Source organism: Misgurnus anguillicaudatus, chromosome 4 (genome assembly GCF_027580225.2).
Source record: "Misgurnus anguillicaudatus chromosome 4, ASM2758022v2, whole genome shotgun sequence".
Classification (NCBI taxonomy): domain Eukaryota; kingdom Metazoa; phylum Chordata; class Actinopteri; order Cypriniformes; family Cobitidae; genus Misgurnus; species Misgurnus anguillicaudatus.
Genome location: NC_073340.2, coordinates 7,254,851 through 7,281,669, shown reverse-complemented (window position 1 = coordinate 7,281,669; position 26,819 = coordinate 7,254,851). Strand labels below are relative to the sequence as shown.

The 26,819-nt window shown below is 37.6% G+C and overlaps 2 long non-coding RNA genes across 2 annotated transcripts; both read right to left on the bottom strand.

Annotated features, from left to right (window-relative positions):
• Positions 1 to 5,364: 5,364 nt before the first annotated feature.
• On the bottom strand, positions 5,365 to 11,223 carry LOC129420516 (uncharacterized). The gene is made up of 3 exons (XR_012369197.1): positions 11,090 to 11,223; positions 5,568 to 6,769; positions 5,365 to 5,459 (listed from the first exon to the last, which is right to left on the bottom strand). It is a non-coding gene; the product is annotated as an uncharacterized lncRNA (long non-coding RNA).
• Positions 11,224 to 24,503: 13,280 nt separating this feature from the next.
• On the bottom strand, positions 24,504 to 26,518 carry LOC129421375 (uncharacterized). Its single transcript, XR_012369105.1, has 2 exons — positions 26,263 to 26,518; positions 24,504 to 24,639 (listed from the first exon to the last, which is right to left on the bottom strand). It is a non-coding gene; the product is annotated as an uncharacterized lncRNA (long non-coding RNA).
• Positions 26,519 to 26,819: the final 301 nt, after the last annotated feature.

Below are 26,819 nucleotides of genomic sequence, written 5' to 3'. Positions count from 1 at the left end.
TTCAATATTCTCCTATTTGTCCAGATATAAAAAAGATTATTAACAAACATTGGTACATCCCAAAATCTGATCCTCCCCTTAGTGATATCTTTGAAAAAACACCAAGATTTGTGTATAAACGCTCTCCCAATATACGTGATCATCTTGTAAGGGCTGATGTCAGTTTACCTGAACGACCCACTCACTTTTTATCTATCCCTTCGGGTAATTACAGCTGTGGTCGTTGTGCCCAGTGTAATTTTACCATCAAAACAAAGGTCTTCTCTCATCCCCATTCAGGGAAGGAGTTTGAAATTAAGGGTGTCATCACTTGTACCACCAAAAATGTTATTTACATGATTAAATGTCCATGCGGGTTGGCGTATATTGGTAAGACACAACGAGCTTTAAAAACTAGAATTGCAGAACATTGAAGTAGTATACGCACAAATGATCAAAAAAACCCAGTAGCAGTACATTTTAATTCAAAAAGACATAATCTGTCCACACTCAGATATATTGGAATTGAACATGTCCAAGTGCCTAGAAGAGGTGGTGATGTTAACAATCTCCTATTAAAAAGAGAAGCTTACTACATTTACACACTAAATACTCTTTCTCCTAAGGGATTGAATTTAGAACTTGATTTTAATTCATGTTTCTAATTGATATCTTTTGTACCTACATGTAAGAGTGAGTTTTTTTTTTCATGTGATTTAAGTATTGATTAATCTTATTTGAAAAATATATCAAAAAGATGATGGGAGAATGTTTGGGTGTTATATGATGTTTTGAGGTGTTACTTTAATGTGACTACTTTAGCTGCTTACTTGAGTGACCTTGATTGTTAACAGGTGTCATTAATTGAAAGTGTTTGAACCTGTGAACTCTTGTGTGGTGGTGATCCTTGTTTGTGTGTGTGTGTGTGTGTGTGTGTGTGTGTGTGTGTGTGTGTGTGTGTGTGTGTGTGTGTGTGTGTGTTTGCCTGACGAAGGTCTTTTTAAAGGGACTTTTTACAGTGTGCAGATCTTTTTAATGTCATATTTTTCCCCCTTTCACACTCATCTCTTAATTCATCCAGGATAAATAAAAATTTCATCCAGGATATGTTCCTGGATCTCAAACTCAAACCCAAGATTGACATCTCGTTTCAGGGCTGCAAAGCTATTTTAACATAAAATTAGGGCTGTCAAAATAAATGCGTAAATAACGCGTTAACGCAAATTAATTTTAACGGCACTAATTTTATTAACGCGCGATTAACGCAACACACAATTTCTGTTTGACCCACAGCTGGATGAATTGAGACGCAGCAAGAGACTGGCGCTGTCTAGATGAGTCGGATCTTTTCATAAAAATAAGAACATTAAGGTCTCGTCTAGCAAATCCAATGCTGTAAATGGTCATTAAATGTCTAAAATTATCTTTATCTGCACGTTTCCTGTGAGGTGTACCGTCCCAAATCCATATAAAGCAAAGATGCGTCTTCTTTCACTTTTTAGGTTCGTTTTTAAAGCATTCAGAAATTATAGAAAATAGACTGCAGGACTTTCTTGATGTTAAAATAATTATTAAGAGAAATAAAGTTCGGGATCTGATTGATGTTAAAAGAGTTATTAAGAGTGACAAGACTCAAAAGCGATGTCTGACGCAGACGTCTGAAGCGCATGCACACAAACACACGAGTGCGTGACCCCGATATAGACATCTAACACAAAATTACAGTTTTAAAAATATCTGTTTTGACAAGAATTCACGCAGGTATGACCTATAATCTGTTATATCTGAAGTGAATGTTTGGTTAACTGTTAAGGAAAAGTATCTGTTGTGTCATTATATTAAACCCTTGTATTATCCTACAGTCTTAAAGTGGTCTGTCTCAATATCAAAATTAAACAATAAAAGAAAAACATATATGTAACATATATATTGATATTGTTTTTGCTCTGCATTAACAGGTATAGTTCTGTCATGCTTTGTCAGATTCCAACAATTGTTTTGAAGTTTTTTAATAGAGAATGTTAAAATATAAATGACACATTTTTTAAAATTTGCTCATCCCAACTCAATTTGCCAGCACAGATCACAAATGATGCAGCAGCAAACAGAAATGGAGAAAGAACAAGGTCTTCTAAAGGCAAAAACATTTATAAAACTATGACTGAATGGTTCTGTTGAAAATGTAAACAGGCTGTTGTAGACATACATTTGCATATAGCAAATATATTATCCAAATCCATGCTGATTAGAGCATTAAAAACTTGAAAAGTGTTACATTTAGGTAAATTTAGAAAAGATAAAAATGTGCGATTAATCGCGAGTTAACTCATGAAATCATGCGATTAATCACGATTAAATATTTGAATCTATTGACAGCCCTACATAAAATACACAATATTTATGTAAATTACATATTTTTCTATTATTTCTATTTATATTGCACTGTATATTTAACAGTATTAACATTTTCTTAACCTTATCTTAAATAACTTTATATTAAAACTTGGCACTAAACTAACACATTAAATTCCTGAGTATGAATGTATTAATGATTATACATTTTCTGCAACCAGGTAGTGTTTCTGTTTTGATTTAATTAGGATTTTTTAAGTTACAGACTTGACTTGGTTATGTTCAATCTCTGTAAAAATAAATAAGGCTACTGCTCTGAGTAACTTAAGCACAGACACAGCAAGCAACATAATGATATATACTTCATATAATTCTTATATTGAGATGAGTGAGCTTCATAGCATACAGTCTTTTATTTTTTGCACCTTTCTCCTTATCTTTCCTCTTTTCTTAACATGGGCACTGATGACTCTATTTTTAATCCGTGGTTTAGTATGTGTTACATCTCCATCTCTACAGTATATGAGGTGTTGCCATTGAAGCTGTGACTTGGCGTGAACTAACCATTTTGGTCGCAGTGTAGTTCCCTGAATATGAGCAATTCAAATCCGATCACGCATTCAGTCACTTGCCGTCACGGAGAGCGTGCTCATGGTTGCGTACAGTAGCAACGAAAGACGCGCCACCTCTCACGCGCTTTGGAAGGGAAAAGAAAGGTCTATAAGACGTGTTTTTAACCGTCTACATAAATAATCAAACGAGCAAGTTGACAGTTCTTGACGAGAGATTTACAGTTCGGCTGTAATAGAAAATATTTTAACAGATTAAAATTAGTTACGCCCATATTATAACAATCGGGGCTTTACAAAATAGGTCCGGGGCTCAAGCCCCGCTAGCCCACCTCTAGCGCCGCCCATGGTTGAGAATAATTCCTCTTTCCATATGTAAAGCATTTTAGCGCAATATAAATGTATCATATTGTTATTCTTCATACATAAGAATGCTAATATATTTTTTACAACATTTTTTACTTCAAAACATATATTTAAAGATGCTTAGTACAACAGCTTTGCTTCTGACAAGTTTCTGTAATAAATCAGTAAATCAATCACAAACCGTGTTGACAGTGGCGAATAAAATGCTTGTCAATTTAAACAAAGCAGAAAGGTGTATAAAGGTGTACCATGGTAAGTGTAGTAAACCCGTAGTAATCAATACACCAAAAAAAACATGATTACTACACTTTTACCACAATAAACCCATGGTTTATTTTCGTAAGGGTCTCTGTTGCACTTTAGTATAAATGCGCATTGCACGTCTTATTAGTTGTATGCGCTGTTATGCTGGCAAGAAGGGGTTGACGTCACTTTGCTGTTTTAATAGCAATGTTATATATTCAGCAAAGCCCTTATTAACTTCTGGAAACAACCGCAATGACAAAGCATACACTTATGTGCCACCTGGTGGATATTCTGTGAAGCGAAACACATTAAGGGAAAAGGGAAAGTAGCCCCCCCGAAAGCACTTGCAGAATTCTGCGAGACTCCGTGAGACGAATTGGCGAATGCCGCGGGAGAAAACACGCGTTTTTAAAGGCCACATCTGTAGCTGTCATAAAGTTTGATCACATAAGGGTTTGGATTTTCCTTTAACTTGAGCAACACTGCTAGTTCTGTAAGAACCAATCCAGATCCAGGCTGAAGAAAAACATTAGTTGTTAATAAGTTGCTCTTTAAATCTGTACAGAGCACAATGTTTGTTGAAATAAGTTTGAGTGCCCTACCGGTTTGCCATCGGCTTTACTGGTCCCCGGAAACACAGCGCCAAAGCTACCTTTACCAAGCGGATTATCTGTATCAATACAATAATCATCAAACAAGGTTCCTGAAAAACAGACAGAAAACATGAAAATGTATGCGGTTGCTAGAACCTTTGATTTAGTATAAGAACTCAAACAGCAACAATGCCACATTTCATGTTTATGAGTTGACCAACAAGAATAAAGTTAAGCAGAGTTTAGAGCAAATCAGGGGTTTGTTATTGCAACCCATCCTTACAGCGATGTTTCTAAAGGACAGGCCCAAAAGACTTCCAAAGGGGCCATAAGATGACTTGAAAGGATTTAAAACAAGCAATGAAATAAGCTAAAACATATCTGTATATTTCTATATGGTGAGTAGAGGAGCTGTCAAATATTTCTGTGGAAAATAAGAGGCCATCAAAACGATTAAGATCCACCAATTTAGAGTAATCATAACAGTAGACTCACTGTGTGCCGGATCGACCTCCTCGCTATCTGCTTTCACCTCGATGTCACGTGGATGAAAACAAGCCGTCTTCTTGGGAACTGCAGGTTTGTTGTCTGTCTACATGGAACAACAATAGGTTTTCGAACTGGATTGCCAACACCGGTGCCAGCCTTTGCCTTGGGAATGGTGCCAGTCTTTAATTTGGCATCGCCTGGATTATTGTCAGACTTCTGATAAAATTAAGATAAAATACATATATGTCTACACATTTCTATTTAAAGCAATAAGCACTATATTTAAATAAATAAATAAATAATTACATAAAATAATATGTTTTTCACCAACTTGTTTTGATAACTTACAATATCAATGCAAGGGTTACGGGTCCATTTTGAAACTTGCTTGATGGTGACCTGCAAATACAGAAAGAAACATGAAAAATATACTTGCAAGTAGGGATGGGACGGTTAGAAAATTTCATATCATGATTATAGTGACCAAAGTTATCACGGTTATCAATATTATCATGGTTTTCTTAAATTGAGATGGAAATGTTCAAAAAGAACTGATACACACACTGAAAACATTTTAACAAGTTTTATTTTTGAAAATCAGCAAACAACAAATACAATTAGCAGCTATATGCACTTTTTTAAGCATAAACATTAAATCTACTTTTAAAATGATAAAGCTGACAAGATCTACCTGAAAAATTCATACAATCGGTTAACTCGGTTAATGTTTTTAATAAACATAAATCTTTATGTAAAGAACACAATGTTTGCTGAAAGAAATTTGATTTTGTTACCTGTTTGCCATCGGAGTCTTCTCTTTCTTGGAACATCCTCCTGGTAAAGCCAATCGCCCCAAGCACCTTATCTGTATCAATATCATAATCAGAAAGCACAGGTCATGAAAAACACAAAAACTTTGATTGATTTAAATGAACTCCAACAGCAGGAAAGAGAACAATGACAGTAGACTCACCGCTAGTAGATGAGGTTGGCTTCTTTGGCTTGGGATTGGCAGGGTTGGTGCGAGCATTCAGCACGGTATTGACTGAATCGTCTTCGCAAAAATCCAAAATATGCAGACTGGTGTCTGCCCTCAAGATAGTAAAGGTTGTTTCGTCGCTGACCAAATAAATGGCAGTCATCTGAGGCTCGGCTGAACTGGGATCAGAGTTCAAGCCGAAATTGGTCAGACGTTTCTCTGTCCCCAGCTTCATTAAGGCTTGGTCATCGGTAGCCTTAAGGGCGCACTCACACTATCCAAACCAAACCGCGCTCGGGCGCGTTTGACACCCAAAGCCTGGTTTGTTTGACTAGTGTGATCGCTCTGTTCCGCGCCCGGGCGCGGATTGGTTAATCGCGCCGCGGCCGGGTTGCAGAGGTGGGCCGGAGTGCGGTTCACTTGGGCTCAGGCGCGGAAGGCTGTGGTGTGAGCGCAATCGCGCCTGAACGCGATTCAAAAGGTGAAGACGTCACTTGCGCGACCACTCACCTTCATCTGCCTCCGTACAAACCTTTTGATGCGCGCAGCGGGGTTACGTGAATGTACGCGCTGCGCATGTGACAGATCAACTAAGCAATATGATGACATTTGAGAGGGCTGTCTGTAATCGCGCACCAAACGACAAACGACACCAAACGAACAGACTTATCATTACGGTGGGTTCCAGGGTTAAGAGAGAGCTTTACTTCCTGCTTTTTTCAAAACAATCGCATCTTAATGACGAAAGCACGCCCGAACTCGGATCGATAAAAAGTACAGTGTGAGTGCGTGCACCTGGGGGAGTAGGGAGGCGTGACAATCGCGCTGGGGCATGGTTTGGTTTGGATAATGTGAGTGCGCCCTAAGTCCATCACCGGTGAAATAAGTGCCAGTGTAATGCTGGGGGTTGGACGATACATCATTAGTCTTTGTAGTATTCGGCAGATCATAGTCTGCCTTTGCCACGGGATGGGCAATATCGTCATCAGCCTTCATCCTGGAACTGATCTTCATCTCTGATTTGTCCAGATCATCATTGGCCTTCCCCGAATTCCTCGGTTTCAGCTCTAGGGTGGGTATGAAAGGTACCACTTTGTTCCTCCCGAAGCAGTGAACAAAAGGGGCTCTTTATCTTCTTCTCCAATGTCTGGAAAAATGTTGTAATTTTTCTTTTAATGGATTTTGATGGTTTTTTCCTAAAAACAAACAAACAAACCAACAAACAATGATTCATTGTTCATTCAAAATCTCTCTCTCATCCTCTCTTGATGAGTTTAGCATGAAAGCACATTATATCGCAGATTTTACATTTAACACTAGATTACCATACGAACATCTTGAGTCATTTAAAGCTACAACAATAGAAGAGCTCTCATCCAAATCATCGTCCTGTATGTAAGACTCCGTCACCACACAATTACTTAAAGAGGTATTTCATGTAGTGTCAGACCCAGTACAAAATATCTTTAACTCATCGCTAGAATTAGGATACGTTCCAACAGCTTTCAAACTAGCAGTTATTAGACCGCTCAATAAAAAAACACACCTTGATCAGGGAGATCTTAATAACTTTAGACCAATCTCAAATCTACCTTTTCTATCTAAAATATTAGAAAAAGTAGTGGCAAGCCAGCTACGCACATTCGTAGAAAATAATAATACATATGAAAAGTTCCAATCAGGATTCAGGCCTCACCATAGCACAGAGACAGCGCTGCTTAGAGTTACAACTGACCTCCTATTAACATCCGATCGTGGTGAAATCTCAATCCTTATATAACTAGACCTTAGTGCAGCCTTTGACACAATAGATCACACAATCTTACTCAATAGACTAGAAAACTATGTTGGCATCAGTGGTCAGGCGTTAGCCTGGTATAGATCGTATCTAACCAATCGCTATCACTTTGTTTATGTAAATGAGGAAGAGTCATATCACTCCCCGGTTAAGTATGGCGTACCACAGGGATCAGTTTTAGGTCCTATCCTATTCTTGTTATATATGTTACCTCTAGGAGACATTATCAGGAAACATAACATAAGTTTTCACTGCTATGCGAATGATACCCAGCTTTACTTTATCTCGTCACATCCTAGCAAAACACACCAGGGGCTCTATCTTACACCCGGCGCAATGCAGCGCAATGCGCGACGCAAGTGTCTTTCGCTAGTTTCCACCCTAATTTTCACGTTTAGCGCCGCGTTGTTTTATTAAATAGCAAATGCATTTGCGCCCCCTTTGCGCCCATGGGCGTTCTGGTCTGAAAAACGAGGTGTGTTCAGGCGCATTGTTGGCGCGTTGCTATTTTGAGGAAACTAAAATAGACTACGCCATTGACCAACAAAAACCTGGTCTAAAGTCTAAAGTCAATGGCGCAATATGTTTTATGTTATTTAAAGAGCGCATTAGTAATAATATGCGCCTATAAACGGGAGGACAACGCGGGTTTGCTTATCACAAAGTACATAAATGCGCAGCAGCACCAACATGCTTTTAAATATGAAAGATTAAAGGATTGAATTTAAGAGATTATTATTGAGTCTCTTGGACATATTTATAAATGAGGACTGATTATAAGACGTTAGAAGGCGCAAAGAGCTGCTTTACCTGTAGCCTGATAAGTAAATAAATGCTTTGCTTTAAACAAATGCATCTGTTTTTAAATGTTTTTTTTAATGCTACCTCACGGATTTATTGTATATGATGTACCTGTGGATATGGCGAGATGAGAAACATTTGTAAGTAATGCTTAAAAAAACTCTTTGCTAAAAAAAACGCTGTCCAAAGTGCTGAAACGTGAGGAGAGCCGTTTGTAATTTCTTTATCTCCTGTTTGTTACAAATAAAGTATTTTTAGAGTGCAAACCTTATCTTACATACTTGTAAATAATTTTTTGATGATATTGGATAGCCATACATTTAAAGCAATTACAAGCCTGCTTTTTACTTCCATGACTAAAAGAAAACGGGTTTTAAAGGTTTTAATAAAAAAATAACAATTTCAATATAAGGGAAAAACAACACAATTATTTAACATTAATCTTAAACTGGGGATCTTCTACCTCCGCTTAGTTTTTCAGTTTACAAAGTCCGTTATCTAAATAGGGATTAGACATAGCGCCAGCGCAACTTGCTTTTAAAGGGAATGAGAGCTGTGACTCTCATTGGTTTACTGCACGTTACGCCCAAAATACTCCCATTACAATAGGACCAACCCTTTTCGACCATGCGCTCGGCGCAAAAACGATTTTTCCCGTCGTTAAATTAGCAAAAGTGGATTCGGACACGCCCATTTAGACGTTGCGCTGTCCGCTTTAGACAATGCGCTTAGATCGTTAAAATAGGGCCCCAGCTCTCTAAGCTAACAGACTGCATTAGCGATATTAGTGACTGGATGGCACATAACTTTCTTATAATAAACTCCAATAAGACAGAGATACTTTATATTGAACCAAATCGCTCCAAACATAATATGTCAGATTACAAGTTGCCCATAGATGGCTGCACTGTGGTGCCATCTTCCACGGTTAAGAACTTAGGCATGATGTTCGACAGCAATCTATCTTTCGATAGTCATATCTCCAACGTCTGCCACACAGCATTCTTCCATCTTAGAAATATTTCAAAAATACGTCATATGATGCAGAAAAGCTTATCCACGCTTTTATGACCTCTAGAATAGACTATTGTAACTCGTTACTCGGGGGATGTCACGCAAATCAGGTAAACAAGTTACCAATTCACTAATTACCTACAAAGCCTTAAATGGCCTAGCGCCCTTGTATATTAAAGAACTACTATCAGAATACAATCCACCACGTAAACTGCGATCACAAAATTCTGGCCACTTAATTATCCCTAGAATATCAAAAGTGTCTAAAGGTGGTAGATCCTTTTCCTACTTAGTCCCTAAGCTCTGGAATGATTTACCAAATAATGTTCGAGCATCAGACCCAGTAGATCAATTTAAATCTAAATTTAAGACATTCTTCTTTAACAAAGCATTCACATAAAATGTCCAGTAAATGTACTTATCCCGCCATAGTTAGTTTGTCCAAAACAAAGCATTCACATAACTCATCTGGGTAATATACTTATGCCGCAATAGTTAGCCTGTCTGGAACCGAGCTGATTTAAACCACAATACTGTATGACACTTGCATTACATGTGAACGGCCCCTACGCTAATAGGATTCTGTATCTCTCCCTGTCTCGTCCTTGACCCCGAAGTGAAGTGCTGTGAAGGTCATCACACCACTGATCTACTGACCGTCCTTCAACATAATGCCCAGCCGATGCCTGACCAATGACCACCGGCGGAACCAGTTTATCTTATCCACTTACCCGTTCACATACCCCGATAGTATTTATATATATAAATATAAATATATAAAAGCTGCTTTGAAACAATTAACAATTGAGAAAAGCACTATATAAATAAAATTGAATTGAATTAAAACATCTCAACAAGTAAAATAAAATAAAAAAAGGTTTCGAGTAGACTATATCAAAAAGTAGCCCCCCAGAAGGGCTACCACAATGTTTTATCCATTGTGGTAGCCCTTGCTCACAAAAAGGTTGGAGACCCCTGCTCTAGAATTTACACAATGATAATTTGTCTGTCTGACTTCCTAAATGGTCTTACTGACTTTCTTGATGGTCTAACTGGCTTTCTTGATGGTCTAACTGGCTTTGTCGATGTTCTGCCTGAGTTCATCCATGATCTGACGGAATTCGGCTGACTAGAAGAAGCAGATTTAGCAGGTGTTATTATACCAAATACAGACAGGGGAACCACTGCAATACCTCATATTTCATAGTAATGTTGGACTAAATGGCCTACCATCCCTCCTTCTTCACCCATTTTAAACCAGGGATGTTCTAACATCTGGTCTAGAGTTGGTCGTTTAGCTGGATCAATGGACAGGCACTTCTCAATCAGATCCTGAATCTCTGTGCATGTTTTAGGATAAATCTGGTTAATCAAGAGCACTAATGTTGATCACTAAAGTAAAGTTTCTAAGATATGTGAGTAGTGAAAAGAAAATGATCTTCATATAAACTGTTATGGCATGTGGAAACATTATTGTTATCATTTTAAATTAAAAGACTATATAAAGTCTCTGATCACATGAACTTAAGGTTACAGATTTCTTTAATAATATAATGTATTTTTAATATAATGTATATCTCAACATGCATCTTCAGTATAGCTGAATTATTATGCAGCCTATTTTCAGAACTTTAAACTGCCCATATTTTATAAAACTATCATGAGCATTGACCAGTCAGTTTAACTAACTGCTAAGTAGTAATGAATCACATCTTTCTGCTGGTATATTACAGGATGTTTGTTTTAGCAGTGAAAGCAAAAATATTGAAACAATTTGGCAGGGGGATAATCCTTGCACTGAGTCCTGCATATGCTCGAATAATGTTTACTGACTGTCTTTCACAGATACTGTGCATTTGATCAGAGACTTAACTGACCTATTGTGTTTGTGCCGTTTACTTACGCTTTGTTAAATAGTCATTCTCGTGGTTTATCATGCCTTCAGTTACTGGCCCATATTTGGGAAAGGGCAAGTTTCCATTAACCATATAATAGAGCAGAGTTCCCAGAGACCAGACACTGCTTGACATGGCGTGGTATCTGCCCCTGTTGCGGACCTCAGGTGGCCGATAAGCCGGTGCCCCTGTAAGCAAGACAGTTGTTGTGTGATAGAGTCACATGATCAATAAGTCACTACAAGCAGATTGCTTCACTACACTATGGTATGAAAAAAAACTCACCCAAATACTCTTCATATGCATAGGCCGTGTCTCTTAATCGGTCACAGCACCCAAAGTCGATCAGCTTCAGCAGCATGTTGTTTTTATCCACGAGGAAGTTGCCAGCGTGGAGGTCAGTATGAAAAGTCTCATGCTTAAAGCAATGTTTTACAGCCATGACTGCCTGACGCATTAGGATGCGTGCTGTTGATTCCAGCAGACCTCGTTGAAGTTTAATAAACTCATTCAAGGTCATGCAAGGATCAGGCCGCTCCATGACGAGTATGAAGTAATCCGGATCCTCATAGCTGTCATAAAGTTTGATCACATGAGGGTTTGGATCCTCCTTTAATGTGTGCAACACTACTAGTTCTGTGAGAACCAGTCCAGATCCAGGCTGAAGAAAAACATTAGTTGTTAATAAGTTGCTCTTGAGACAAAAAAATATTGTTTTTGTATTGTACCTACAGTAGGCTTAATTTCCACTGCTTTTATATTTGTAAACATAAACAATAAAGCCTTTCCATCTTAATATTATTTGGTGCTTATAGCATTTTAGTGTCTGTTAAACTGTGCTTCATGTAACCTACAGTTATATTAATTACAGTAATAAGCACTTAAACAACTACTGTAACTTACCATGATAAAGAAACGGTTTGGTTGCCTTCGTTTCACAAACTTGATAGCAACCTGCAAATAGAGAAAACCACTGAGTTACAATCTGTTAACTGATTTAACAAATGTTTTGATCAAACCTGTACAGAGCAAAATGTTTGTTGAAATAAGTTTGAGTGCCCTACCGGTTTGCCATCGGCTTTACTGGTCCCCGGAAACACAGTGCCAAAGCTACCTTTACCAAGCGGATTATCTGTATCAATACAATAATCATCACAAAAGGTTCCTGAAAAACAGACAGAAAACATCAAAATGTATGCGGTTGCTAGAACCTTTGATTTAGTATAAGAACTCAAACAGCAACAATGCCACATTTCATGTTTATGAGTTGACCAACAAGAATAAAGTTAAGCAGAGTTTAGAGCAAATCAGGGGTTTGTTATTGCAACCCATCCTTACAGCGTTGTTTCTAAAGGACAGGCCCAAAAGACTTCCAAAGGGGCCATAAGATGACTTGAAAGGATTTAAAACAAGCAATGAAATAAGCTAAAACATATCTGTATATTTCTATATGGTGAGTAGGGGATCCGTCAAATATTTCTGTGGAAAATAAGAGGCCATCAAAACGATTAAGATCCACCAATTTAGAGTAATCATAACGGTAGACTCACTGTGTGCCGCATTGATCTCCTCGCTATCTGCTTTCACCTCGGTATCAGCTGTCTTCTTTGGAATGGCAGGTTTGGTTACTGCCTTCACCTTCTTATCACGATTATGAAAAACAGCCGGTTTTTTGGGGATGGCAGGTTTGGGGTCTGCCTTCACCATGATACCACAGGAAATAGCAATAGGTTTTCAAACTGGATTGCCAACACCGGTGCCAGCCTTTGCCTTGGGAATGGTGCCAGTCTTTAATTTGGCATTGCCTGGATTATTGTCAGCCTTCTGATAAAATTAAGATAAAATACATATCAATCCACACATTTCTATTTAAAGCAATAAGCACTATATTTAAATAAAAAATTACATAAAACAATGTTTTTCACAAACTTGTTTTGATAACTTACAATATTAATGCAAGGGTTACGTGTCCATTTTGAAACTTGCTTGATGTTGACCTGCAAATACAGAAAGAAACATGAAAAATATGCTTGCGAGTTTATTTCTCACCTGACACTCTGCACATAACTTTCAAGCTTTGAGAATCTACAATCGGTTAACTCAGTTAATGTTTTGAGTAAACATAAATCTTTATGTAAAGAGCACACTGTTTGCTGAAAGAAATTTGCTCTAGAATTTACACATCAATGATAATTTGAGTTTGTTACCTGTTTGCCATCGGAGTCTTCTCTTTCTCGATACACCTTGCTGGTAAAGCCAATCGCCCCAACCACCTCATCTGAATCAATATTATAATCAGAAAGCACAGGTCATGAAAAACACAAAAACTTTGATTGATTTAAATAAACTACAACAGCAGGAAAGGGAACAATGACAGTAGACTCACCGCTAGTAGATGAGGTTGGCTTCTTTGGCTTGGGTTTGGCAGGGTTGGTGTCCGTCTTCTCCTTGGGTTCATATGGATTAATAAAACCCTTTGTCTTGGGAATGGTGCCAGTCTTAAAATTGGCATCATTTGAATTGTTGTTAACCTTCTGATAAAATTAAGATAAAATAGATATCATCTGTCTACAAGTTTCAACCAATCTTAAAGCGATAAGCACTTCATCAACTAAATATATATATTTATAACACATTTATGCATAAATAAATAATATTACATAAAGAAATTATCTTTTCACAAACTTGTTTTGATAACTTACAATATCAGTGTAAGGATTATGTTTCCATTCCCAAAATTGCTTTATGGCGACCTGCAAATACAAAAAAAAACATGAAAAATATGCTTGCGAGTTTATTTTTTCACCTGACATTACACATAACTTTCAAGCTTTGATAATCTAAAATCTGGGCATTTTCCATACACCCTTGAAGGGCCCTTAGCGAAAGGTATGGCACATAGTCTGTGATGTTTTATCTATTGTGGTAGCCCTTGTTCACTAAGAGGTTGGAGACTCCTGCTCTAGAATTTACACATCAATGATAATTTGAGTTTGTTACCTGTTTGCCATCAGATTCATGGCTTTTTGGGTACATCCTGCTGGTAAAGCCAATCGCCCCAACCACCTCATCTGAATCAATATCATAATCAAAAAGCACAGATCATGAGAAACACAAAAACTTTGATTGATTTAAATAAACTCCAAAAGCAGGAAAGGTAAACAATGACAGTAGACTCACCGCTAGTAGATGAGGTTGGCTTCTTTGGCTTGGGATTGGCAGGGTTGGCGTCCATCTTCTCCTTAAGTTCATATGGATTAATAAAACCCTTTTTCTTGGGAATGGTGCCAGTCTTAAAATTGGCATCATTTGAATTGTTGTTAACCTTCTGATAAAATTAAGATAAAATAGATATCATATCTGTCTACAAATTTCTATCAATCTTACAGCGATAAGCACTTCATCAACTAAATATATATATTTATAACACATTTATGCATAAATAAATAATATTACATAAAGAAATTATCTTTTCACAGACTTGTTTTGATAACTTACAATATCAGTGTAAGGATTATGTTTCCATTCCCAAACTTGCTTTATGGCGACCTGCAAATACAAAAAAAAAAAAAAAAACATGAAAAATATGCTTGCGACACTGTACACATAACTTTCAAGCTTTGAGAATCTAAAATCTGGGCATTTTCCATACAGCCTTGAAGGGCCCTTAGCGAAAGGTACGGCACATAGTCTGTGATGTTTTATCCATTATGGTAGCCCTTGCTCACTAAGAGGTTGGAGACTCCTGCTCTAGAATTTACACATCAATGATAATTTGAGTTTGTTACCTGTTTGCCATCAGATTCATGGCTTTTTTGGCACATCCTGCTGGTAAAGCCAATCGCACCAAGTACCTCATCTGAATCGATATTATAATCAGAAAGCACAGGTCATGAAAAACACAAAAACTTTGATTGATTTAAATAAACTACAACAGCAGGAAAGGGAACAATGACAGTAGACTCACCGCTAGTAGATGAGGTTGGCTTCTTTGGCTTGAGATTGACAGGGTTGGGGTCCGTCTTCTCCTTGGGTTCATATGGATCAATGAAACCCTTTGTCTTGGGAATGGTGCCAGTCTTAAATTTGGCATCATCTGAATTGTTGTAAGTCTTCTGATAAAATTAAGATCAAATAGATATCATATCTGTCAACAAATTTCTATCAATCTTACAGCGATAAGCACTTCATCAACTAAATATATATATTTATAACACATTTATGCATAAATAAATAATATTACATAAAGAAATTATCTTTTCACAGACTTGTTTTGATAACTTACAATATCAGTGTAAGGATTATGTTTCCATTCCCAAACTTGCTTTATGGCGACCTGCAAATACAAAAAAAAAAACATGAAAAATATGCTTGCGACACTGTACACATAACTTTCAAGCTTTGAGAATCTAAAATCTGGGCATTTTCCATACAGCCTTGAAGGGCACATAGTCTGTGATGTTTTATCCATTATGGTAGCCCTTGCTCACAAAAAGGTTGGAGACCCCTGCTCTAGAATTTACACAATGATAATTTGAGTTTGTTACCTGTTTGCCATCGGAGTCTTCTCTTTCTTGGTACACCTTGCTGGTAAAGCCAATCGCCCCAAGCATCTCATCTGTATTAATATTATGATCAGAAAGCACAGGTCATAAAAAACACAAAAACTTTGATTTAAATAAACTACAACAGCAGGAAAGGGAACAATGACAGTAGACTCACCGCTAGTAGATGAGGTTGGCTTCTTTGGCTTGGGATTGGCAGGGTTGGTGTCCATCTTCTCCTTGGGTTCATATGGATTAATAAAACCCTTTGTCTTGGGAATGGTGCCAGTCTTAAAATTGGCAATGGATTAATGAAACCCTTTATCAACAAGTAAAATAAAATAAACAAAAAAGTTTAAACTATATCAAAAAGTAGCCCTCCAGAAGGGTTAACAAAATGTTTTATCCGTTGGAGACCCCTGCTCTAGAATTTACACATCAATGATAATTTGAGTTTGTTACCTGTTTGCCATCAGATTCATGGCTTTTTGGGTACATCCTGCTGGTAAAGCCAATCGCCCCAAACAGCTCATCTGTATCAATATCATAATCAAAAAGCACAAATCATGAAAAACACAAAAACTTTGATTGATTTAAATAAACTCCAACAGCAGGAAGGTAAACAATGACAGTAGACTCACCGCTAGTAGATGAGGTTGGCTTCTTTGGCTTGGGATTGGCAGGATTGGTGCGAGCATTCAGCACAGTATCGACTGAATCGTCTTCGCTAAAATCCACAATATGCAGACTGGTATCTGCCCTCAGGATGACAAACTGAGGAATACTGACGGAAGAAGTGCCAGTGTAATGCTGGGGGGCGGACGATACATCCTCAGGCTTTGTAGTATTCAACAGATCATAGTCTGCCTTTGCCACATGATGAGAAATATCATCATCAGCCTTCATCCCGGAACTGGTCTTCATCTCTGAATTGTCCAGATCATCATTGGCCTTCCCGGATTCCCCGGTTTCAGCTCTGGGGAGGGTACGAAAGGTACCACTTTGTTCCTACCGAAGCAGTGAACAAAAGGGGCTCTTTATCTTCTTCCCCAATGTCTGGAAAAATGTTGTAATTTTTCTTTAAATGGATTTTGATGGGTTTTTTCCTAAAACCAAACAAACAAACAAACAATGATTCATTGTTCATTCAAAAGCTCTCTCTCATCCTCTCTTGATGAGTTTAGCATGAAAGCACATTATATCGCAGATTTTACATTTAACACTAGATTACCATACGAACATCTTGAGTCATTTAAAGCTACAACAATAGAAGAGCTCTCATCCAAATCATCGTCCTGTATGTAAGACTCCGTCACCACACAATTACTTAAAGAGGTATTTCATGTAGTGTCAGACCCAGTACTAAATATCTTTAACTCATCGCTAGAATTAGGATACGTTCCAACAGCTTTCAAACTAGCATTTATTAGACCGCTCATTAAAAAAACACACCTTGATCAGGGAGAGTTTAATAACTTTAGACCAATCTCAAATCTACCTTTTCTATCTAAAATATTAGAAAAAGTAGTGGCAAGCCAGCTATGCACATTTTTAGTGAATAATAGTACGTATGAAAAGGTCCAATCGGGATTCAGGCCCCACCATAGCACAGAGACAGCACTGCTTAGAGTTACAAATGACCTCCTTTTAACATCCGATCGTTGTGAAATCTCAATCCTTATATAACTAGACCTTAGTGCAGCCTTTGACACAATAGATCACACAATCTTACTCAATAGACTAGAAAACTATGTTGCCATCAGTGGTCAGGCGTTAGCCTGGTTAAGATCGTATCTAACCAATCGCTATCACTTTGTTTATGTAAATGAGGAAGAGTCATATCACTCCCCGGTTAGGTATGGCGTACCACAGGGATCAGTTTTAGGTCCTATCCTATTCTTGTTATATATGTTACCTCTAGGAGACATTATCAGGAAACATAAGTTTTCACTGCTATGCGGATGATACCCAGCTTTACTTTATCTCGTCACATCCTAGCGAAACACACCAGTTCTCTAAGCTAACAGACTGCATTAGCGATATTAGTGACTGGATGGCACATAACTTTCTTATAATAAACTCCAATAAGACAGAGATACTTTATATTGAACCAAATCGCTCCAAACATAATATGTCAGATTACAAGTTGCCCATAGATGGCTGCACGGTGGGGCCATCTTCCACGGTTAAGAACTTAGGCATGATGTTCGACAGCAATCTATCTTTCGATAGTCATATCTCCAACGTCTGCCACACAGCATTCTTCCATCTTAGAAATATTTCAAAAATACGTCATTTGATGTCTGCATCAGATGCAGAAAAGCTTATCCACGCTTTTATGACCTCTAGAATAGACTATTGTAACTCGTTACTCGGGGGATGTCACGCAAATCAGGTAAACAAGTTACAGCTGGTTCAAAACGCTGTCGCAAGAGTGCTTACTCGATCTAAAAAGTATGACCACATAAGTCCAATTCTGGAATCTTTACACTGGCTACCAGTTAAATATCAGATACAATTTAAAATATCACTAATCACCTACAAAGCCTTAAATGGCCTAGCGCCCTTGTATATTAAAGAACTACTATCAGAATACAATCCACCACGTAAACTGCGATCACAAAATTCTGGCCACTTAATTATCCCTAGAATATCAAAAATGTCTAAAGGTGGTAGATCCTTTTCCTACTTAGTCCCTAAGCTCTGGAATGATTTACCAAATAATGTTTGACTATCAGACCCAGTCGATCAATTTAAATCTAAACTTAAGACATTCTTCTTTAACAAAGCATTCACATAAAATGTCCAGTAAATGAACTTATCCCGCAATAGTTAGTTTGTCCAAAACAAAGCATATACCCGTTCACATACCCCGATAGTATATATATATATATATATATATATATATAAGAGCTGCTTTGAAACAATTAACAATTGAGAAAAGTACTATATAAATAAAATTGAATTGAATTAAAACATCTCAACAAGTAAAATAAAATAAAAAAAGGTTTAGAGTAGACTATATCAAAAAGTAGCCCCCCAGAAGGGCTACCACAATGTTTTATCCATTGTGGTAGCCCTTGCTCACAAAAAGGTTGGAGACCCCTGCTCTAGAATTTACACAATGATAATTTGTCTGTCTGACTTCCTAAATGGTCTTACTGACTTTCTTGATGGTCTAACTGGCTTTCTTGGTGGTCTAACTGGCTTTGTCGGTGAGTTCATCCATGATCTGACGGAATTCGGCTGACTAGAAGAAGCAGATTTAGCAGGTGTTATTATACCAAATACAGACAGGGGAACCACTGCAATACCTCATATTTCATAATAATGTTGGACTAAATGGCCTACCATCCCTCCTTCTTCACCCATTTTAAACCAGGGATGTTCTAACATCTGGTCTAGAGTTGGTCGTTTAGCTGGATCAATGGACAGGCACTTCTCAATCAGATCCTGAATCTCTGTGCATGTTTTAGGATAAATCTGGTTAATCAAGAGCACTAATGTTGATCACTAAAGTAAAGTTTCTAAGATATGTGAGTAGTGAAAAGAAAATGATCTTCATATAAACTGTTATGGCATGTGGAAACATTATTGTTATCATTTTAAATTAAAAGACTATATAAAGTCTCTGATCACATGAAGGTTACAGATTTCTTTAATAATATAATGTATGTTTAATATAATGTATATCTCAACATGCATCTTCAGTATAGCTCAAATATTATCCAGCCTATTTTCAGAACTTTAAACTGACCGGTCAATGCTCATGATAGTTTTATAAAATATGGGCAGTTTAACTAACTGCTAAGTAGTAATGAATCAGATCTTTCTGCTGGTATATTACAGGATGTTTGTTTTAGCAGTGAAAGCAAAAATATTGAAACAATTTGGCAGGGGGATAATCCTTGCACTGAGTCCTGCATATGCTCGGATAATGTTTACTGACTGTCTTTCACAGATACTGTGCATTTGATCAAAGACTTAACTGACCTATTGTGTTTGTGCCGTTTACTTACGCTTTGTTAAATAGTCATTCTCGTGGTTTATCATGCCTTCAGTTACTGGCCCATATTTGGGAAAGGGCAAGTTTACATTAACCATATAATAGAGCAGAGTTCCCAGAGACCAGACACTGCTTGACATGGCGTGGTATCTGCCCCTGTTGCGGACCTCAGGTGGCCGATAAGCCGGTGCCCCTGTAAGCAAGACAGTTGTTGTGTGATAGAGTCACATGATCAATAAGTCACTACAAGCAGATTGCTTCACTACACTATGGTATGAAAAAAAAACTCACCCAAATACTCTTCATATGCATAGGCCGTGTCTCTTAATCGGTCACAGCACCCAAAGTCGATCAGCTTCAGCAGCATGTTGTTTTTATCCACGAGGAAGTTGCCAGCGTGGAGGTCAGTATGAAAAGTCTCATGCTTAAAGCAATGTTTTACAGCCATGACTGCCTGACGCATTAGGATGCGTGCTGTTGATTCCAGCAGACCTCGTTGAAGTTTAATAAACTCATTCAAGGTCATGCAAGGATCAGGCCGCTCCATGACGAGTATGAAGTAATCCGGATCCTCATAGCTGTCATAAAGTTTGATCACATGAGGGTTTGGATCCTCCTTTAATGTGTGCAACACTACTAGTTCTGTGAGAACCATTCCAGATCCAGGCTGAAGAAAAACATTAGTTGTTAATAAGTTGCTCTTTAGACAAAAACATTTTGTTTATGTATTGTACCTACAGTAGGCTTAATTTCCACTGCTTTTATATTTATAAACATAAACAATAAAGCCTTTCCATCTTAATATTATTTGGTGCTTATAGCATTTTAGTGTCTGTTAAACTGTGCTTCATGTAACCTACAGTTATATTATTACAGTAATAAGCACTTAAACAACTACTGTAACTTACCATGATAAAGTAACGGTTTGGTTGCCTTCGTTTCACAAATTTGATAGCAACCTGCAAATAGAGAAAACCACTGAGTTACAATCTGTTAACTGATTTAACAAATGTTTTGATCAAACCTGTACAAAGCAAAATGTTTGTTGAAATAAGTTTGAGTGCCCTACCGGTTTGCCATCGGCTTTACTGGTCCCCGGAAACACAGCGCCAAAGCTACCTTTACCAAGCGGATTATCTGTATCAATACAATAATCATGACACAAGGTTCCTGAAAAACAGACAGAAAACATGAAAATGTATGCGGTTGCTAGAACCTTTGATTTAGTATAAGAACTCAAACAGCAACAATGCCACATTTCATGTTTATGAGTTGACCAACAAGAATAAAGTTAAGCAGAGTTCAGAGCAATTCAGGGGTTTGTTATTGCAACCCATCCTTACAGTGTTGTTTCTAAAGGACAGGCCCAAAGACTTCCAAAGGGGCCATAAGATGACTTGAAAGGATTTAAAACATAAAACAAGCAATGAAATAAGCTAAAACATATCTGTATATTTCTATATGGTGAGTAGGGGATCCGTCAAATATTTCTGTGGAAAATAAGAGGCCATCAAAACGATTAAGATCCACCAATTTAGAGTAATCATAACAGTAGACTCACTGTGTGCCGCATTGATCTCCTCGCTATATGCTTTCACCTCGGTATCAGCTGTCTTCTTTGGAATGGCAGGTTTGGTTACTGCCTTCACCTTCTTATCACGATTATGAAAAACAGCCGTCTTTTTGGGGATGGCAGGTTTGGGGTCTGCCTTCACCTTCTTATCACGCTCATGAAAAACAGCCGTCTTTTTGGGGATGGCAGGTTTGGGGTCTGCCTTTAACTTCTTACCACGCTCATGAAAAACAGCCGTCTTTTTGGGGATGGCAGGTTTGGGGTCTGCCTTCACCATGATACCACAGGGAATAGCAATAGGTTTTCGAACTGGATTGCCAACAACGGTGCCAGCCTTTGCCTTGGGAATGGTGCCAGTCTTTAATTTGGCATTGCCTGGATTATTGTCAGCCTTCTGATAAAATTAAGATAAAATACATATCAATTATGTCCACACATTTCTATTTAAAGCAATAAGCACTATATTTAAATAAATAAATAATATAATTACATAAAACAATGTTTTTCACAAACTTGTTTTGATAACTTACAATATTAATGCAAGGGTTACGTGTCCATTTTGAAACTTGCTTGATGTTGACCTGCAAATACAGAAAGAAACATGAAAAATATGCTTGCGAGTTTATTTCTCACCTGACACTCTCCACATAACTTTCAAGCTTTGAGAATCTACAATCGGTTAACTCGGTTAATGTTTTGAGTAAACATAAATCTTTATGTAAAGAGCACACTGTTTGCTGAAAGAAATTTGAGTTTGTTACCTGTTTGCCATCGGAGTCTTCTCTTTCTTGGTACACCTTGCTGGTAAAGCCAATCGCCCCAACCACCTCATCTGAATCAATATTATAATCAGAAAGCACAGGTCATGAAAAACACAAAAACTTTGATTTAAATAAACAACAACAGCAGGAAGGTAAACAATGACAGTAGACTCACCGCTAGTAGATGAGGTTAGCTTCTTTGGCTTGGGATTGGCAGAGATGGTGTCCGTCTTCTCCTTGGGTTCACATGGATTAATGAAACCCTTTATTAACAAGTAAAATAAAAAAAGGTTTGAGTAGACTATATCAAAAAGTAGCCCTTCAGAAGGGCTAACACAATGTTTTATCCATTGTGGTAGCCCTTGCCACAAAAGGTTGGAGACCCCTGCTCTAGAATTTACACATCAATGATAATTTGAGTTTGTTACCTGTTTGCCATCAGATTCATGGCTTTTTGGGTACATCCTGCTGGTAAAGCCAATCGCCCCAAGCACCTCATCTGTATCAATATTATAATCAAAAAGCACAAATCATGAAAAACACAAAAACTTTGATTGATTTACATAAACTACAACAGCATGAAAGGGAACAATGACAGTAGACTCACCGCTAGTAGATGAGGTTAGCTTCTTTGGCTTGGGATTCGCAGGGATGGTGTCCGTCTTCTCCTTGGGTTCACATGGATTAATGAAACCCTTTATCAACAAGTAAAATAAACAAAAAAGTTTTAAGTAAACTATATCAAAAAGTAGCCCTCCAGAAGGGTTACCAAAATGTTTTATCCGTTGGAGACCCCTGCTCTACAATTTACACATCAATGATAATTTGAGTTTGTTACCTGTTTGCCATCAGATTCATGGCTTTTTTGGTACATCCTGCTGGTAAAGCCACTCGTCCCAAGCATCTCATCTGTATCGGTATCATAATCAAAAAGCACAAATCATGAAAAACACAAAAACTTTGATTGATTTACATAAACTACAACAGCATGAAAGGGAACAATGACAGTAGACTCACCGCTAGTAGATGAGGTTAGCTTCTTTGGCTTGGGATTGCCAGGGATGGTGTCCGTCTTCTCCTTGGGTTCACATGGATTAATGAAACCCTTTATTAACAAGTAAAATAAAAAAAGTTTTGAGTAGACTATATCAAAAAGTAGCCCTTCAGAAGGGCTAACACAATGTTTTATCCGTTGTGGTAGCCCTTGCCACAAAAAGGTTGGTGACCCCTGCTCTAGACTTTACACATCAATGATAATTTGAGTTTGTTACCCGTTTGTCATCAGATTCGTGGCTTTTTGGGTACATCCTGCTGGTAAAGCCAATCGCCCCAAGCACCTCATCTGTATCAATATCATAATCAAAAAGCACAGATCATGAAAAACACAAAAACTTTGATTGATTTAAATAAACTCCAACAGCATGAAGGTAAACAATGATAGTAGACTCACCGGTAGTAGATGAGGTTGGCTTCTTTGGCTTGGGATTGGCAGGATTGGTGCGAGCATTCAGCACAGTATCGACTGAATCGTCTTCGCTAAAATCCACAATATGCAGACTGGTATCTGCCCTCGGGATGACAAACTGAGGAATACTGACGGAAGAAGTGCCAGTGAAATGCTGGGGGGCAGACGATACATCCTCAGGCTTTGTAGTATTCAGCAGATCATAGTCTGCCTTTGCCACGGGATGAGAAATATCATCATCAGCCTTCATCCCGGAACTGGACTTCATCTCTGATTTGACCAGATCATCACTGGCCTTCCCCGGATTCAGCTCTGGGGAGGGTACGAAAGATACCACTTTGTTCCTACCGAAGCAGTGAACAAAAGGGCTCTTGATCTTCTTCCCCATTGTACAGAAAAATTTTGCAATTCTTCTTTTAATGGATTTTGCTGTTTTTTTCCCTAAAAACAAACAAACAAACAAACAATGATTCATTGTTCATTCAAAAGCTCTCTCTCATCCTCTCTAGACGAGTTTAGCATGAAAGCACGTTATATTGCAGATATCTTTATCTAAACTCCTGCAAAGGGCGAATCATTTAAAGAGATAGTTCACCCAAAAATGAAAATTCTGTCATCATTTTCTCGCTGTTGTTACAAACATGTCTAAATGTCTTTGTTTTGATGAACATGAAGAAAGATATTTTGAGAAATGTGTGTAACCAAACCGTTCATGAGCCCCATTCACTTCTATAGTATTCTTTTCTCCTATTATGGAAGTGAATGGGGTTCATCATTTTTTTTCCTACAATGGAAGTCAATGGTTACTGTAATGAGCTGTGCGCTTACCATCATTTCTCAAAATATCTTCTTTTGTGTTGGTCAGAAAAAAATACATTTATACAGGTTTAGAACAACATGAGGATGAGAAAATTATTCTATGAACTATCCCTTTAATGGTTTAATATCACCCAATTTTACTTTAAAACCTTATTGACCTTCATTAAATGGTTATCATCACATTTGCAGGTGCCTAAAAATCCACACAATTACTGTGCGTGTGCGTTAAAGTTACACAGTCCACTTCAATCTCACCTGATGAGATGTTTTCAGCGTTCTCGTCTCCTCCTTCTTCTTCAAAACAAACACTGTTTATGGCTTCTGAGGAGGGTCCAGGATGCTGAACAATCTCAGAAGACAACACACCATTTGGAAGAACAAAATCCATTGCTGTAAAAATAAATTATGGGTAAATTAGTGCTGTAACGATAAATGGCTTATTATGACAGCAGTAAATTGTTCAAAAATCATTTGTAAAATTGTAAAAATCATTACAAAACAGATGAACAACACGTGCTGCTGTTGGCTGCACTTACAACCTTGGCAAAGATTAATCTGTGTCTTAAAAACAAGTGCTACCTTTTTTTTTTTTAATTACACAAATGCAAGAATTATACAAATGTTTATACATAAATATACAACTCGCAACAAGTGGAAAACAAATAAACGTACATAAAAATGTAAAATAAAAATGTTCATGCCATTGGCAAGTTACAACAATTTAAAGTAACAAAATGCTTCATAGGTCTTTCTTGCTTTTTGTTCTTGATTTTGTCTAATGTTTAATTTCTTTTTTGGCTTAGCTTTTATCCATTTTTTCACATGAATGTGATATTTTCCGAGTAAAATAAAAAGTTGTATAAGGAAGCACATCGTACTTTTGGAATCAACAATGTCTTGTACAAAAAATTATCCACCTTATTTCTAACGCAGAAGTTAAGTGATGTGACGCATTTCTCATTTTTGTGCGAGACTTCTTTTTCAACTTCTTTCTCATTAAACACATTATTAATGGCTGGGAAACGATTTATCGCGATTAATCGCATACACAATAAAAGTGATTTTTGGCATAATATATGTGTGTGTGCTGTGTGTAATTATCTTGTATACACACATTCATGAATGTATAGAAACATTTACATGTGTATATAATATATGTATTTATTATAAACAATATACATTTCTAGTTTAAACAATGTTTGGGGGGGGTTTCCCGGACAAGGATTAGCTTAAACCAGGACTAGGCCTTTAAATAGAAAATATTACTAGTTTTAACAAACATGCCTTACTAAAATCATCACTGGTATGCATTTTGAGGCAAAACAAAGGGCACTGATGTATTTTAAGATATGTCAGTGCAAGTTGTTTTCAGTTTGGGCAGCTCTTACATTTATTTTAGTCTAGAACTAGTCTAATCCCTGTCTGGGAAACCACCCCGTTATGTCATTCATGCTTAAATTCATTTACTTTTACTTTTAAAACTGCATGAATGAAGACTGGACGATCTCAGAAGTCAACAACAGCGTTTGGAAGAAAAAAAATCTACACACAGACGATACAAGTGTTTCCGCTACACACAACTTGTAACGTTACACAATAAAGATGCGAACTGAGCTGCAAACGTATTTTTAGAAAATCCATTTTAAATCAAATATAGATAATCCATAGGATATAAGTATAAGTATAAGGAAAAGCCAACGACAGCATGAAAATTATAAAATACACGTATATATTCTACGTTTTAAAAATGATTATGTACTGCCGCCAAAGCTGGAAAAATCCCAGAGGAAACACAGCAGACCTAATTTAAGACGTGCGCGCTGCTCCTGTCAGCAACTCTAACGTTCCACCTTAAAATATGTGCTTTGCAATTAGCTTTTAAATACACATTCATGTACCACATCTTTGGATTATTATCAACCGTTATCATTATCATTATTATTAATAAAACATGTCCTGTACGGTGTAGCCTATATAATATGCATAAAGTTACATCGTCCACTTCAGACTCACCTGCTATGTTGTTTTCAGCAGCTACAACACTCTCCTCGTCTCCTTCTGTTTGTAACCAAACGCTGCTTATGTCGTCTGATAAGGATAACGGTCCAGGGTACTGAACAGACGTTTCAGCGTTCGGAACAATTACCACATCGGCGTGTCCTCCTAAAAAGCCCACAGCGGACAGTAGTAGTTCACCGGAAAGGTAGTTGGGGGTAAATCCACTTTTCCAGCTTCTTCTACATCGATGCACCTGGCGAACAACGATGAAGTCGAGATGCTGACAATGGTGATAGGGAGGGGGAAATCCACCGTTTCAACACCTCCACCAAAGTCTGTAGAAGACGGTGATGAAGACACGATCAAGTGGATTGTAGACACACTGTGAAAACTCGGTCTAAACAGAATAAACAGAATAAACTGAATGAACTGAATAAACTTTCTGTCCTCGAACAATGTATCTGTAGAGTTTTGAGTTTTTCGCTTTGTTAAGAGCAACCGCTAATTAATCCGTCCTGTGTCGTTCAGATCAACCAAAGGAATGAGCGCTCGCCGAGAGTCTTCGGTTTATA